General features: G+C 36.6%; 1 long non-coding RNA gene across 1 annotated transcript; it reads left to right on the forward strand.

Moving 5' to 3' along the window:
* Positions 1-4,312: 4,312 nt before the first annotated feature.
* Positions 4,313-12,312, forward strand: LOC132615843 (uncharacterized). The gene is made up of 5 exons (XR_009572869.1): positions 4,313-4,697; positions 5,278-5,324; positions 6,212-10,294; positions 10,890-10,936; positions 11,898-12,312. It is a non-coding gene; the product is annotated as an uncharacterized LOC132615843 (long non-coding RNA).
* The last annotated feature ends 2,112 nt before the right edge of the window (positions 12,313-14,424 follow it).

A 14,424-nucleotide genomic window follows, 5' to 3' on the forward strand; every position in this document is an offset into this window, starting at 1 on the left:
AAGAACGTAAAATGACATTCCTCATTTGAAAGCCAAGAAGTGCAGAATGAAGAAAACGTTTGGCTTGTTCATCTACTTACCACCCCCCACCGCTCGTGGTCACAAACTTGAGTCCAAGTTGGGTGCCCAATTCATAAGCTCCAAATGGCGAGAAAAGCGGTAAAGGTAACCGTCATGCCGCGACGTTAACTTAAGCGCTTGGTGGGAGGCAACCCATCGTTTTAAAAATTTTAAATCGTTTTTGAAATTTTATTTTTTAGAATAGTTTAGTTTATGATTTTTGACTAATCTGCAAAGTTTCAGAATTTTTGGAGTTGTTTTGAGCAGGTCGGATTTCCGGACAGCCCCAAACCAGTAGCTCCTGAAAATTGCAGCACTGTTAACAGAATTGTTTTGCACATTTTTTGCAAAATTGAACAGTTTCTGCAGAACTGTCCAGTTGCAAAAACTGTCCAGTTTCTGCAGAACTGTCCAGTTTCTGCAAAATTGTCCAGTTTTTTGCAAAACTGTCCAGTTGCACACAAAAAAAATATCTATTTTTATGTTTTGTTTTGATTATGTGCAATGAGGACACTGCAATATTTTTAGTTGGGGGTGGCATGTGGTAACACATTATATTTTGGTTATGCTTGATTGTGTGCCCTTGCCGGGCTTATTTTGTGACTGTTGGTTTAGCTGTGGATAGTTGTTATAAATGGAACTTGCTCAAATTTTTGAAAATTTCGTTATTTTTGCATGTTGTGGATTAGTCACTTTTGTTATTTTATTTCCGTTCTTAGTTAGGTAGTTTAGGAGTAAAAATGGTGTTGGGATGTGATTTTTTACCCCTTGGCTAATTTTTGGCTTGCTTGGTACCAACATATTTAAACCTTGGCATATGAATTCTTGACTTTTGAAAAAGAAAAATGATTGAAGGAAGGATTCTTGTTGGGACTTTTAGACTCAATTTTTGGCTCTTACTTTCACTAATTAGTCTCTTTAGGCTATAAGTGATTTTCTTTGAGTTCATTTGTTTCAATTGGGTTTTGGATACATATTCTACTTGGATTATCATGTGCCATGTGTGGTGAGGTTTTTGTGAGTTCTTTTACATTATTTGTGGTCTAGAACTTGCCCGGAATGTGTTTCAAGGCGAAATTCTAGGTTACACTTGGTTTGAAAAATGATGTTAGGCCTTCTTTGGATCGTTTTGCCTTAAATTTCCTACCCTTGCATATTTTCCCTAGTCAACCCCTTTTGAGCCTTTAACCTTTTCTTTGGCAACCATGTTACAAGCTTTAACCTTTTGTTCTTCATTGATCCATCTTTTGGTACCCTACCTCCTTAAGTGCGTTGAAAGTGCAAACGTAGGCTAAAAGCCTAAGTTTGAGGGTGATAGTTGGAAAAAGTTGTGATGTGGGAGTTACTTTAAGGTGAAAGAAAAAAAATGAAGTAGTAAAAAAAAAAAATTGGAAACTTCCTTGTTATTTTGAAAAAGAAAAAAAAATAAAAATAAAGGAAGGAATAATAAAGAGTTGTGAATAAAGGGAAGACTAGTTGGCGAAATGAAAAATGAAAAAAAATGGTGGAAAAGCTTGAAAGGAAGTGTGCTTTGATTGTTGAAAATTGTAGTGCTTAGGGAGGTTTTTGAGTCACTATTTCCAAATTATGTCCCTACCTTAACTAAAAGCCTACATTACAACCCTTTAAGTCCTAATTGATTTTGAACCAAGTGTGTCTATATTAGTGGAGAAATACATGAAGGGCAAGCTTATGGTACTACTTGTGCAATTGAACATCTTTGTGAGAGAAGAGAGTTAATTCTTTATATTTAATAACCCATTTGTGTTTTGAATTACATTTTCTAAGTGTGGGATTCTCTCTTGAGTGTGAGGGCACATGAGAATTTAAGTTGTGAAATTGTTTCATTTTTCAATTGAGAGGAATGAACAAAAGAAAGTTGTTTTGTGATAAGGAGGAAAATTTTGAAGCTTTAGTGTCATGACTTGATTGCTACTTTGATTAACTTGGTGTTTGAGCACTTGAAAGGAAAATGAAGTTTTTAAGAAGAAGTTGGTGATTCATATGTTTTGAATTAATTGTTGGTACCAATCAAAGTCACGTTTTTGTGCTTAAAGTAGACTTTTTAACTTGGTATGATGTTGGTGTACTATTGAGTCGATTTCTTCGAAAGAGAGTGTATGTTTTGAATTGCTTGAGGACAAACAATAGTTTAAGTTTGGGGGTTTGATAAGTTAGTATTTTACCAACTTATCTCTTCTTTAATCTTATATCTTTGCTATGTTTGCTTGAGAAAATAGTGCATTTAATATCATTTACATCTATTTTACAGGTTTATGTGATTTAGAAGTGATCGGAAGAAACCAAGTGAAAATAAAGTCAAAAAGAGGTCAAATTGGACAAAACTGCACAGTTTTGCAAAACTGTCCACTTTGACAGTTTTGCAAAAACGGGACAGATTTGCAAAAAACGGGCAGAACTGCAAAAACGAAAATCTGGGGCATATTTTGTCATTTTTTGGACTTGGAAAAATTGGGAAACATAAAAGGAAGACTAGGGGGCAAAATATTTTCATCTTTGGCACAACACACAAGTTCTTGGAGGCTAGGGTTCATCACCAACACCTTGGAAGAGAAGATTTGGAAGCACCCAATGAGAAATTCTTTACCCATTTCTTCTACTCTTGCTTTGTATTGAATATTTATGTGTGTAGTATTTCATTTCAATACTTGAACCTTGTTTATGGAAGTATATATTGTTTAAGTTTGGATTGAATCTCTTGTTTTGCTTATGTGTTGAATGATTTTATTCCTAATGAAGTGGGTTATTGTTTCTTTAATTAATCTCATTTTGAATGATTCTTAAGGGAGTAGCTAACCCTAAGACTTGCCCATTTATTTCGATTTAAACTTGGAAGAGGCAAACTCGGGATTGGGAAAGATTAATTAACAAAAATTTGGGGTGTTAACCCTCATCTAATGAAAATCGACCTAGGGATAGACGACACCACTTGTAGCCATATTCGGGTGTTCTTAATGCTCCTAATTGCTTTAGGGATATTCAATTAGGTAGTCTAGTTAGTCTTCGGAAGAAGCTAATTTAGAGTCATTATCCGAGGCTAAGTAATATAAACTCACCATTATTTGTAAATCATGAAGTACATTGGATCGTTACTTGAGCGTAGTTTCCCTTGTATCCATGCTTGTTGCCATTGATCATTTTACTTGCTTTCTAGGTTAGTTTACATTTTTGCATTAGTTATAATTTTCTCTCAAACAAAACCAAAATATTATCTATCGTTTGGCTTTAGCTATTATTGGTGAAAATTCCTACTTTTCCTAATCGCCTACATATTGTTCTCTGTGGGATTCGACCCCGACTCACAGTTGGGTAATTATATTTGCATACGACCGTGCCCATTCTAATTAATAGGGTGGAGTTGGACGCTACCACAGACATGTCAACTAATCAGGATTACTTGTTAACAAATGAATGAGTTTTAAGATCCTTGTTAAGGAAAAGAGATTTCTAATGGGCAAGTTATATGGGCACTTAGTCAAAACTGTTACATCCCGTGTTTTCATGCGTTGGAAAGCGTACAAGTCAAATGACATTGGTAACTAAACGAGGTTATCCCCTAAGCTTATAGGTGGTTAAAGTGATGGTACAGATGAAACGTAAGGATTAGAAGTTAAACAAACCAAAGAAAATAAGATTCGTCGAGGTCCGAAATTTATTTGAATGGAATACGGTCCAAGCTATAATATCCCGTATAATGGACCAGGAAATTTGACCGTCCAACATGAGCAAAATTTACTCGAGCCCGGAGAATTCGATCATATCCAAGGATGAAAATCAAGAGCTCGGTGTATACAAGGAATGAAGTCCAAAAATGATTTAAGACGAAAAAGTGTGACGACGATGATTGAAAATAATATTTTATGTGTGGCAAATGAGGCTATGGACTATGTTATACTACATGATTATGATAATGAGCATATGAAGTGTATCAAAAATGATTTATTTAAGTAAATTGAGGTCAAGAAATTAATTATGTGTGTAATGGGGAATTGTATTGAAAAAACAAGAAATTAATTATACTATTGGATAGCTATTAGTGGACATGGTCCACGTGTTTTATTTAAATGAGCTGTAAGCCTACAAGGACGTACATGCACATTGTTCCTTTGTCAATTAGTGATGACTAATTAAAAAATGGGCCAGCCAAGAGGACACGTGCAAAGGGCAAAGCAATGCACTAAAGTCTCCTATCTTTTATATTGAACTTTTCATTTCTAGAATACATATTCACATGCTGCAAATGGATATTGAAGGCAGCAACTATTCTCCATAGGATTAGCAACTATTTTCCGTAAGGCAGCATTCATTTGTAAGGTGATAAATATTAAGGGTCGGATCCATGAACCACTAAAAGAGGTGAAATCCAAATCTTATTCAAAGTGATGAATATATTGGAATGGAAAGTGAGGGCAGCAGCAACTTGTACGAATTGCAATGGAATATTTCCATTGCTGGAGGAAATTAACATGACCGGATATCCTTAGCGGCAACACTGGTCAATTTGTTACGCATTTAGCTCACCGTTTTAATCTCGTCACTCCGTTTATCACGTTGTAGGATCCGGACTTTCTTTGAAGTGAAGTAAGGTGGAAGAAGATTAAATCTTGGCATATAAGGTAAGAAATTCTCTCTCCTAGATGTATTTGAGTTACCCAAAGTCGTATTTACGTCGCTAGATGAAATAAATACGAACTTGCGAATAGAATTGTCATGTGATAGAGATGGAGTTGTGGGCTATTTTTCTTGTTGTAATTATATGATATAAAGCGGAGATATGTGGTAAATGATGTCCTTATCATTTTGAGAATATTTTTAAGGTTAAAAAGGAAACATACGAAAAGGTGCTATGGAGGATGCAGATTCTAATTCGAGCTGGTCGCTCGTTATAAGTATTATGAAGTTGTTATGATATGCATGTTGTGCTGTTGAGATTTATTTGTTGTTGGGCCGAATTAAGAGAATTTATTATATATATTGTTATTGTTGGTTTTTCTGTGTCAACAGGAGGGCAATTGAAAATTCGGGATAGGCAAATATATAGGGGAAGTGTTGCCCGATTTTCGTTAAGTCTTTAGCTAACAGAAAGCCCTGAATGAGAATACATAAATTGAAATATAGGTTCTATAATAAATGGACTATAGATTTGCGAACTAGAAAATATAGTTACTAACGATAACGTTACTCTTATATAAATAGGCTAAAAGAACGACGGGGCGAAAGGATTCACGAATAGTCGCTAACAGGTATGTAAAGCTATCCTTTCTTTCTTTTGGCATGTCTTAGACTTAAGTGATGACTGATATGAACTTTGAGGTAATTACATTCATAAGCTTTGAGCGACATTTATGATTCTTATTCACTTCTTAATATTACAATTCTCAAGTGATTGAGCCTCCCTCCTCAGTTTTCTGTACGTTGGATAATAGTCGATATATATCCGTTCCTATTCTTAGGAACTCTATGATAGCGAGTGACTGGACTTCTATTAGGTGTTTCATACTATAGTGATATATGACTATGATCCTTAAGGCTTTGTGATATACTTATGATGACGTTCAAGGGATGTTTGATATGTTTCCAAGTGACATTCGAAAGGTATTTGATACGACTATTGTCAACATTTTCAAATGGTTCTTCGTGTTGATTATTCTATTGAGTCTTTGAAAATGTTTTAAATTGCATATGGTTTCTCACTACTCTGCTCGTGCATGCCTCAATATGTCTTTCACTGAGTCCCGGGCCAGGACATGTTTTCGTGCACAGTTTCACTGTATTGTTCATCGAGTCCCTCACTAGAGGGCCGGGACACGTTATATATATATATATATATATATATATATATATATATATATGATGATGATATGTTATGGCGGCCAGGAGGGCATATGATGACTCTATTCACCGAGTCCCTCACTAGAGGGCCGGGACACGTTATATATATGATATATGATATTGATATGCATGACTTTCATTTCATAAGGCAAGTGTATTGATGTTTTAAAAGTCATACTTGTTTCTGGTAATCTCTATTTCAGTTATGATTCCCTTTACTGTATTTCATGCTTTATATACTCAGTACATATTCCGTACTGACCCCCTTTCTTCGGGGGGCTGCGTTTCATGCCCGCAGGTACAGATAGTCGGTTTGGTGACCCTTAAGCGTAGGATTTCTATTCAGCTGTCTTGGAGAGCTCCGTTGTTCCGGAGTCTGGACTTTTGGTTCGGATCTTATGATGTATATGTATATGTTTATCCAGGGGTACGGCGGGGCCCTATCCCGTCATATTTCGCTATTCGTACTCTTAGAGGTCTGTAGACATATGTGTGGGTTGTGTATAGGTTCTGTTCAGCTGTGTCTATACGCTGTGCTGTGGTATGATGTTCGTCTATAGTGGCAGCCTTGTCGGCTTGCATATGATATTGATATGTGATGGCAGCCTTGTCGGCTTGCGTATTATTTCATGATATGATCAGTTGTGACTCCTCAGGAGACAGTGTATCTGAATATACATATATGATGACGCTATGAACCTTCAGAGTCCTTTTGTAAAGTTTCATATTGTTCGTAGTTTCAGTTTGACTATATCTGATAGGTATGTATGCGGGTGTCCAGGTCGAGCACCAGTCACGGCCTATGGGTTGGGTCGTGACAAAAGTGTTATCAGAGCAGTTCGTCCTTGGAGTGTCTACAGACCGTGTCTAGTAGAGTCTTGTTTATCTTTGTGTTGTGCACCACATCTATAAACAGGAAGCTACAGGGTATTTAGGATGTTACCTTTCTTTCATATCTAAGATCGTGCGATAGAGCCCAGTCATAGGAAATGAAATTTCTTATACTAACCTTTGATTTCAGCTGAAGAACGACATCGACAGAAGAAGCGACCGATGATATTGGAAGCTACACAGTACATAGGTAAGAAATGGTGCGAAAGAGGCATGTTGGATAAGGTAAGAATATAGAAACATGATTGAAATGTAAGTTGGAGGATGAAAGAAAAGGTGGATAGAAAAGTACAACAGAACAGATTGTTAAAGGATCAGGTACGCCTCGAGGTGCGATATGTGAGGTAAGTCCCGACACCTTTATACTTTTTCTGGAAACTGGGAAGCCCTGTGTGGCTATAATACGATATGATACATATGTATATATGTTGGCCCTGTGAGGCATTGTTGGTATTTCCTGCGTGCAAGTTCTGGGATAGTAAGAAATACAGAGGAAACTCTGCCAAAATTTTCTTAGAAATAAAAAGGGAATGAGATATAAGTTCGTAATATGTCTTGGAAGGTCGTGTCAACAGTGATAATAGGATTTGACCAAGTTGCAAGTCTGATTTCGAGAAATAAAGTTAATGGTTGAATTGATAGTAATAGTAATTATGAGGTCGATATCGATATGGTAAAATTATCATGTTGTATTAAAGTTTTAAGAGATACCCTCCATGTCATTCCTAAGAGACATCACTCTTATTCGGGAAACTTGATTTCGAAGAAGTATATATGAGCAGCAAAGTTTGGGATTCATTCGAACGGACTAGAATACTTTCCAGACACATTTTACCTTAGAAGAGGCTCATGTTGAAGAGTAACTAAGTTTCATTTTTATTTGAAAAGTACAAAGCATACAACAAGTAGTTTATGAACTAAATAGTTCGTTCATGACCCAAGAATAAATTTGAAGGTAAACTATGTAAATCAAGCATTAGGAGTCTCGTGGTGCTTGTCGGATTCTAGTTCTTCTTGTGGTGGTTTTGGGGGATGCCTCATAGTGACGTGATCTTGGAGTTGGAGCATTCTTGTATTCTTGAGGTAACATTTCATTATATCTTTATATCCTTGAGTTTATTAGTTCTTAATCAACTAATTGGCGATAGAATTTGTAGAAGGAAAACTTAAACTTGTGGGCTGTCTTAGGTCATGTGTTTCATGTGTTGTCGATGGAATGCTTGGATAATTTGGAAGGGCTTGAGATACTAAGAGATGATTTAGAAAAGGGCTGGCAAATCTTAGTAGGGTGTTATATTGAGGTATCAACTGAATTGATCAGTAGGGATAAATTACGACGAGTTATAGTTAAAAGGAATAATAGTATGATTGAGACAGGAGTACGGAGGAAGAATCGTGACGAATACGAATGTATTGATAAGACAGTTGGTGAGGTATTAAGGATAAGATTGACCAGAAAGGGCAAAAGGTTAAGAAGTGTCACGCTATAGGATTGATTACGAACAGGGTATTACGTGAATATAATAAGGATTGTTATAAAAATGAGTAAAGCCTAGTGAGGAAGTGGCTAAAAGATATGACGTGATCTATGCCACTAAAGTGTAAAGGCAAATGTGAAATCGGCAAGGTATGGAACGAATGAGAAGGACTTATAAGGTCCTATAGGCAAAGTTCAGAATAGAGATTGTGTGATAATGAAAATGAAAGTGAGCACAAGAAAAGAAGGAGTTAATTGAAGAAAGGAAACAAGAGCAAAGCGAGCGGAATAACAGTCTAGTAATAGGTTATGACATGTGTAGTCAAGAAAATGAGTAATATAAGTGACGGAATTGTGAAAGACTAAACTATAGAAAGATGAGCAATGAGACAGAATGAGTGCCAGAGATGACTGGGATGATAAGAATAAATAAGGATGAACAGAATACGTTTGGAGAATGAGAAAGGAATTATGCTGAAGTAGTGTTTTCCGAAGGATACAGAGATAGCATGAGATTCCTCATGCACAGAATAAAGGATGTACATAGATTGGAGAAATGGTAAGGGAATACTAAAGGAAGCACCCAAGATAGACGTAATTTATTGAATATAGGTATAGGACGAAAGGGAAATATATAGCTACGAGCTTAAAGGTATAGTATAACGATGAGGTTATAAGATAAGATTGTCATTTAGATGAACCCGATATGAATTTGAGTAAATTAGAAGTCGGTACCGGGTACACAACAAGGGCAAGAGAGGCACAACATGATAGACGAGTACTATTTAGAATTGATACGTTACAAGGTTATCATAACCAGTTTATTTATACAGGACTAGTTCAACATTCGAGGACGAATGTTCTAAAGGGGGGAAGGATGTTACATCCCGTGTTTTCATGCGTTGGAAAGCGTACAAGTCAAATGACATTAGTAACTAAACGAGGTTATCCCCTAAGCTTATAGGTGGTTAAAGTGATGGTACAGATGAAACGTAAGGATTAGAAGTTAAACAAACCGAAGAAAATAAGATTCGTCGAGGTCCGAAATTTATTTGAATGGAATACGGTCCAAGCTCTAATATCCCGTATAATGGACCAGGAAATTTGACCGTCCAACATGAGCAAAATTTACTCGAGCCCGGAGAATTCGATCATATCCAAGGATGAAAATCAAGAGCTCGGTGTATACAAGGAATGAAGTCCAAAAATGATTTAAGACGAAAAAGTGTGACGACGATGATTGAAAATAATATTTTATGTGTGGCAAATGAGGCTATGGACTATGTTATACTACATGATTATGATAATGAGCATATGAAGTGTATCAAAAATGATTTATTTAATTAAATTGAGGTCAAGAAATTAATTATGTGTGTAATGGGGAATTGTATTGGAAAAACAAGAAATTAATTATACTATTGGATAGCTATTAGTGGACATGGTCCACGTGTTTTATTTAAATGGGCTGTAAGCCTACAAGGACGTACATGCACATTTGTTCCTTTGTCAATTAGTGATGACTAATTAAAAAATGGGCCAGCCAAGAGGACACGTGCAAAGGGCAAAACAATGCACTAAAGTCTCCTATCTTTTATATTGAACTTTTCATTTCTAGAATACATATTCACATGCTGCAAATGGATATTGAAGGCAGCAACTATTCTCCATAGGAGTAGCAACTATTTTCCATAAGGCAGCATTCATTTGTAAGGTGATAAAAATTAAGGGTCGGATCCATGGACCACTAAAAGAGGTGAAATCCAAATCTTATTCAAAGTGATGAATATATTGGAATGGAAAGTGAGGGCAGCAGCAACTTGTACGAATTGCAATGGAATATTTCCATTGCTGGAGGAAATTAACATGACCGGATATCCTTAGCGGCAACACTGGTCAATTTGTTACGCATTTAGCTAACTGTTTTAATCTCGTCATTCCGTTTATCGCGTTGTAGGATCCGGGCTTTCTTTGAAGTGAAGTAAGGTGGAAGAAGATTAAATCTTGGCATATAAGGTAAGAAATTCTCTCTCCTAGATGTATTTGAGTTACCCAAAGTCGTATTTACGTCGCTAGATGAAATAAATACGAACTTGCGAATAGAATTGTCATGTGATAGAGATGGAGTTGTGGGCTATTTTTCTTGTCGTAATTATATGATATAAAGCGGAGATATGTGGTAAATGATGTCCTTATCATTTTGAGAATATTTTTAAAGTTAAAAAGGAAACATACGAAAAGGTGCTATGGAGGATGCGGATTCTAATTCGAGTTGGTCTAATTCGAGTTGGTCGCTCGTTATAAGTATTATGAAGTTGTTATGATATGCATGGTGTGCTGTTAAGATTTATTTGTTGTTGGGCCGAATTGGGAGAATTTATTATATATATTGTTATTGTTGGTATTTCTGTGTCAACAGGAGGGCAATTGAAAATTCGGGATAGGCAAATATATAGGGGAAGTGCTGCCCGATTTTCGTTAAGTCTTTAGCTAACAGAAAGCCCTGAATGAGAATACATAAATTGAAATATAGGTTCTATAAGAAATGGACTATAGATTTGCGAACTTGAAAATATAGTTACTAACGATAACGTTACTCTTATATAAATAGGCTAAAAGAACGACGAAGCGAAAGGATTCAAGAATAGTCGCTAACAGGTATGTAAAGCTATCCTTTCTTTCTTTTGGCATGTCTTAGACTTAAGTGATGAGTGATATGAACTTTGAGGTAATTCCATTCATAAGCTTTGAGCGACATTTATGATTCTTATTCACTTCTTGATATTACAATTCTCAAGTGATTGAGCATCCCTCCTCAGTTTTCTGTACGTTGGATAATAGTCGATATATATCCGTTCCTATTCTTAGGAACTCTATGATAATGAGTGACTGGACTTCTATAAGGTGTTTCATACTATAGTGACATATGACTATGATCCTTAAGGCTTTGTGATATACTTATGATGACGTTCAAGGGATGTTTGATATGTTTCCGAGTGACATTCGAAAGGTATTTGATACGACTATTGTCAACATTTTCAAATGGTTCTTCGTGTTGATTATTCTATTGAGTCTTTGAAAATGTTTTAAATTGCATATGGTTTCTCACTACTCTGCTCGTGCATGCCTCAATATGTCTTTCACTGAGTCCCGGGCCAGGACATGTTTTCGTGCACAATTTCACTGTATTTTTCACCGAGTCCCTCACTAGAGGGCCGGGACACGTTATATATATATATATATATATATATATATATATATATATATATATATGATATGATGATATGTTATGGCGGCCAGGAGGGCATATGTATATATATATATATATATATATATATATATATGATGATATGTTATGGCGGCCAGGAGGGCATATGATGACTCTATTCACCGAGTCCCTCACTAGAGGGCCGGGACACGTTATATATATGATATATGATATTGATATGCATGACTTTCATTTCATAAGGCAAGTGTATTGATGTTTTAAAAGTCATACTTGTTTCTGGTAATCTCTATTTCAGTTATGATTCCCTTTACTGTATTTCATGCTTTATATACTCAGTACATATTCCGTACTGACCCCCTTTCTTTGGGGGGCTGCGTTTCATGCCCGCAGGTACAGATAGTCGGTTTGGTGACCCTTCAGCGTAGGATTTCTATTCAGCTGTCTTGGAGAGCTCCGTTGTTCCGAAGTCTGGACTTTTGGTTCGGATCCTATGATGTATATGTATATGTTTATCCAGGGGTACGGCGGGGCCCTGTCCCGTCATATTTCGCTATTCGTACTCTTAGAGGTCTGTAGACATATGTGTGGGTTGTGTATGGGTTCTGTTCAGGTGTGTCTATACGATGTGCTGTGGTATGATGTTCTTCTATAGTGGCAGCCTTGTTGCCTTGCATATGATATTGATATGTGATGGCAGCCTTGTCGGCTTGCGTATTATTTCATGATATGATCAGTTGTAACTGCTCAGGAGACAGTGTATCTGAATATACATATATGATGACGCTATGAACCTTCAGTGTCCTTTTGTAAAGTTCCATATTGTTCGTAGTTTCAGTTTGACTATATCTGATAGGTATGTATGCGGGTGTCCAGGTCGGGCACCAGTCACGGCCTACGGGTTGGGTCGTGACAAAAACAACCTTAAAAAAATTTGACCCTTAGCAATGACCTTTCAAATATTTAAACTAATCGGAAGATTTTCTCAAGGAACAAAAAGAAGGGAAAGAAAGCAAGAGATAGGTTTGTGGCATGATCATAGTTTTGGTAAACAAGGGGATTCATTCATCACATAGGAAACAGGTTTCAATCAATAAACCCAAAGGGACAAGTTCTCAGACACCAGTCCTAGATAAACAAGCTAAGAAAAGGTAGGTAAAAGACACATGGCCAACAACAGGAGAAAATGGCAAGTAATAAAGTTGACACTTAGTTCTTCATGATGTGGACTCATACCAGCACAATACACTTATTAGTCACACTTCCTTGCACAAAACCAGTTTGAGAAATAAAACTCAAAACAAGCATACTCCCAAGATAAAGAAAGATAAACTTTCAGGGGACATGGTAAAAATCATACAACACTTAGACTTTTCAAACATTGACAGCAGTATATTTAACTCTAGGTGTATCTTCCCCTTTCTTTAGACACAACTAAGCTGTGCTAATCTACCTAAGACCCTTGTGTGTCCCAAGATCACGAGGAGAAGGTCAAAAAATGAGAGAAATAGTCTCAGGCTCTTAAAAGGGAAATAGGATAGGGTGAGGTCATCACCACCCCATGTCCTTTTCCTGGGTCTCCTTTCAGCAAAAAGGGATCCTGGGCTCCACTGGTCACCACCTCCAGTTCATGCCAAGGCTTACCTTTTCCTCTCCTAAAACTATTCCCCCCATCCTATGGTCTCATCCTAACTTTCTAGTGACAACACTAAAGGTCCTAGGCATGTTCAAAACAACCTAAGTATGTCACAAATTCCATAATTGACTCATGAAACTATGCCCAAATTTTAAAGACTTTTATTGCCAAGTTCAAACATGATGCACTAGGAACAGACCCACCATAAACATGTAACAACAATAACAAACTAGTGTTCATGAACAACTTCAAGCCCAGGTTCTAAGAATGAAAGGACCTTTGCTCTTAACCATATTGCATTTTAAAAGAAAAGCACATTTTTCTTTCCATCAGGATTAATTCTCACAAGGAGAAGCAGCAACAGACTACAATCAATTACTCTAGCCTTAGCCAAATTCTGAGACATTATGCTCAACCCTTTCTTAGCCTTATTATTACTCCTTAAAAGAACTCAATTCACAACATCAAAAGGGAAAACAAAGCATCCAGTACAGGCACACAAAGAAAAGATAAGCAGACTTATATCAAGGTTTCCTATTACCCTTTCTCCTTTCGTTTCTTATCTTTACAGTTATCATAACTAGGTGATCAGTCCCAAAGACAAGATTTCTCTACACACAACACATTCATGGCTATTTCTACACATGGTGGACCAAAACAGACTTGCACATACACACATTATTTCTTGTCAATCTACTAATCCTTAAGCTCTTCTCTTTTAATGCCACTTTCATAATGAATGCATCTCATTACTAGGCTAAAATAAACATGACAATTATCTCCTAGACAGGCCTATTTAACTAAATGATTGCCCATTGTAACCAAACATAGACCATCTTAAGACTGCCCTGAACTCAGTTCATTCTAGCAATATTAAAGACCTTTTAGACTCAACACAAGCACTTACATATTCTACAAGTTCTACTCAAAGGCAGGTTCAACAAGTTCCCATGCTTACCATAAGCAAAATAATCAGATAAATGCAAGCCAAGTGAATACTTTTGGTCAGGTTTAAATCCCTTCCCCCCACCCCCCACCCCACCAGAATCATTATTTAAGACCTCTATCTCAACATATACTAGTGTGACACAAAATGCCATGTTTTCAATCAAATAGATATTACTTAAATGAAGCACACAGAGATCAGGCCAACCAAGGCACTTAGTCCACCTGTAGCCATCAACACCCTTAAGGCCAAACACATTACCAAGTAGAACAAATAGAATCCCACAGAGCATACAGTAAACCTTGAATCTTTAAACCAAACACATGATTAAGTAGGAC

The sequence above is a fragment of the Lycium barbarum genome, chromosome 10 (genome assembly GCF_019175385.1).
Source record: "Lycium barbarum isolate Lr01 chromosome 10, ASM1917538v2, whole genome shotgun sequence".
Lineage (NCBI taxonomy): Eukaryota > Viridiplantae > Streptophyta > Magnoliopsida > Solanales > Solanaceae > Lycium > Lycium barbarum.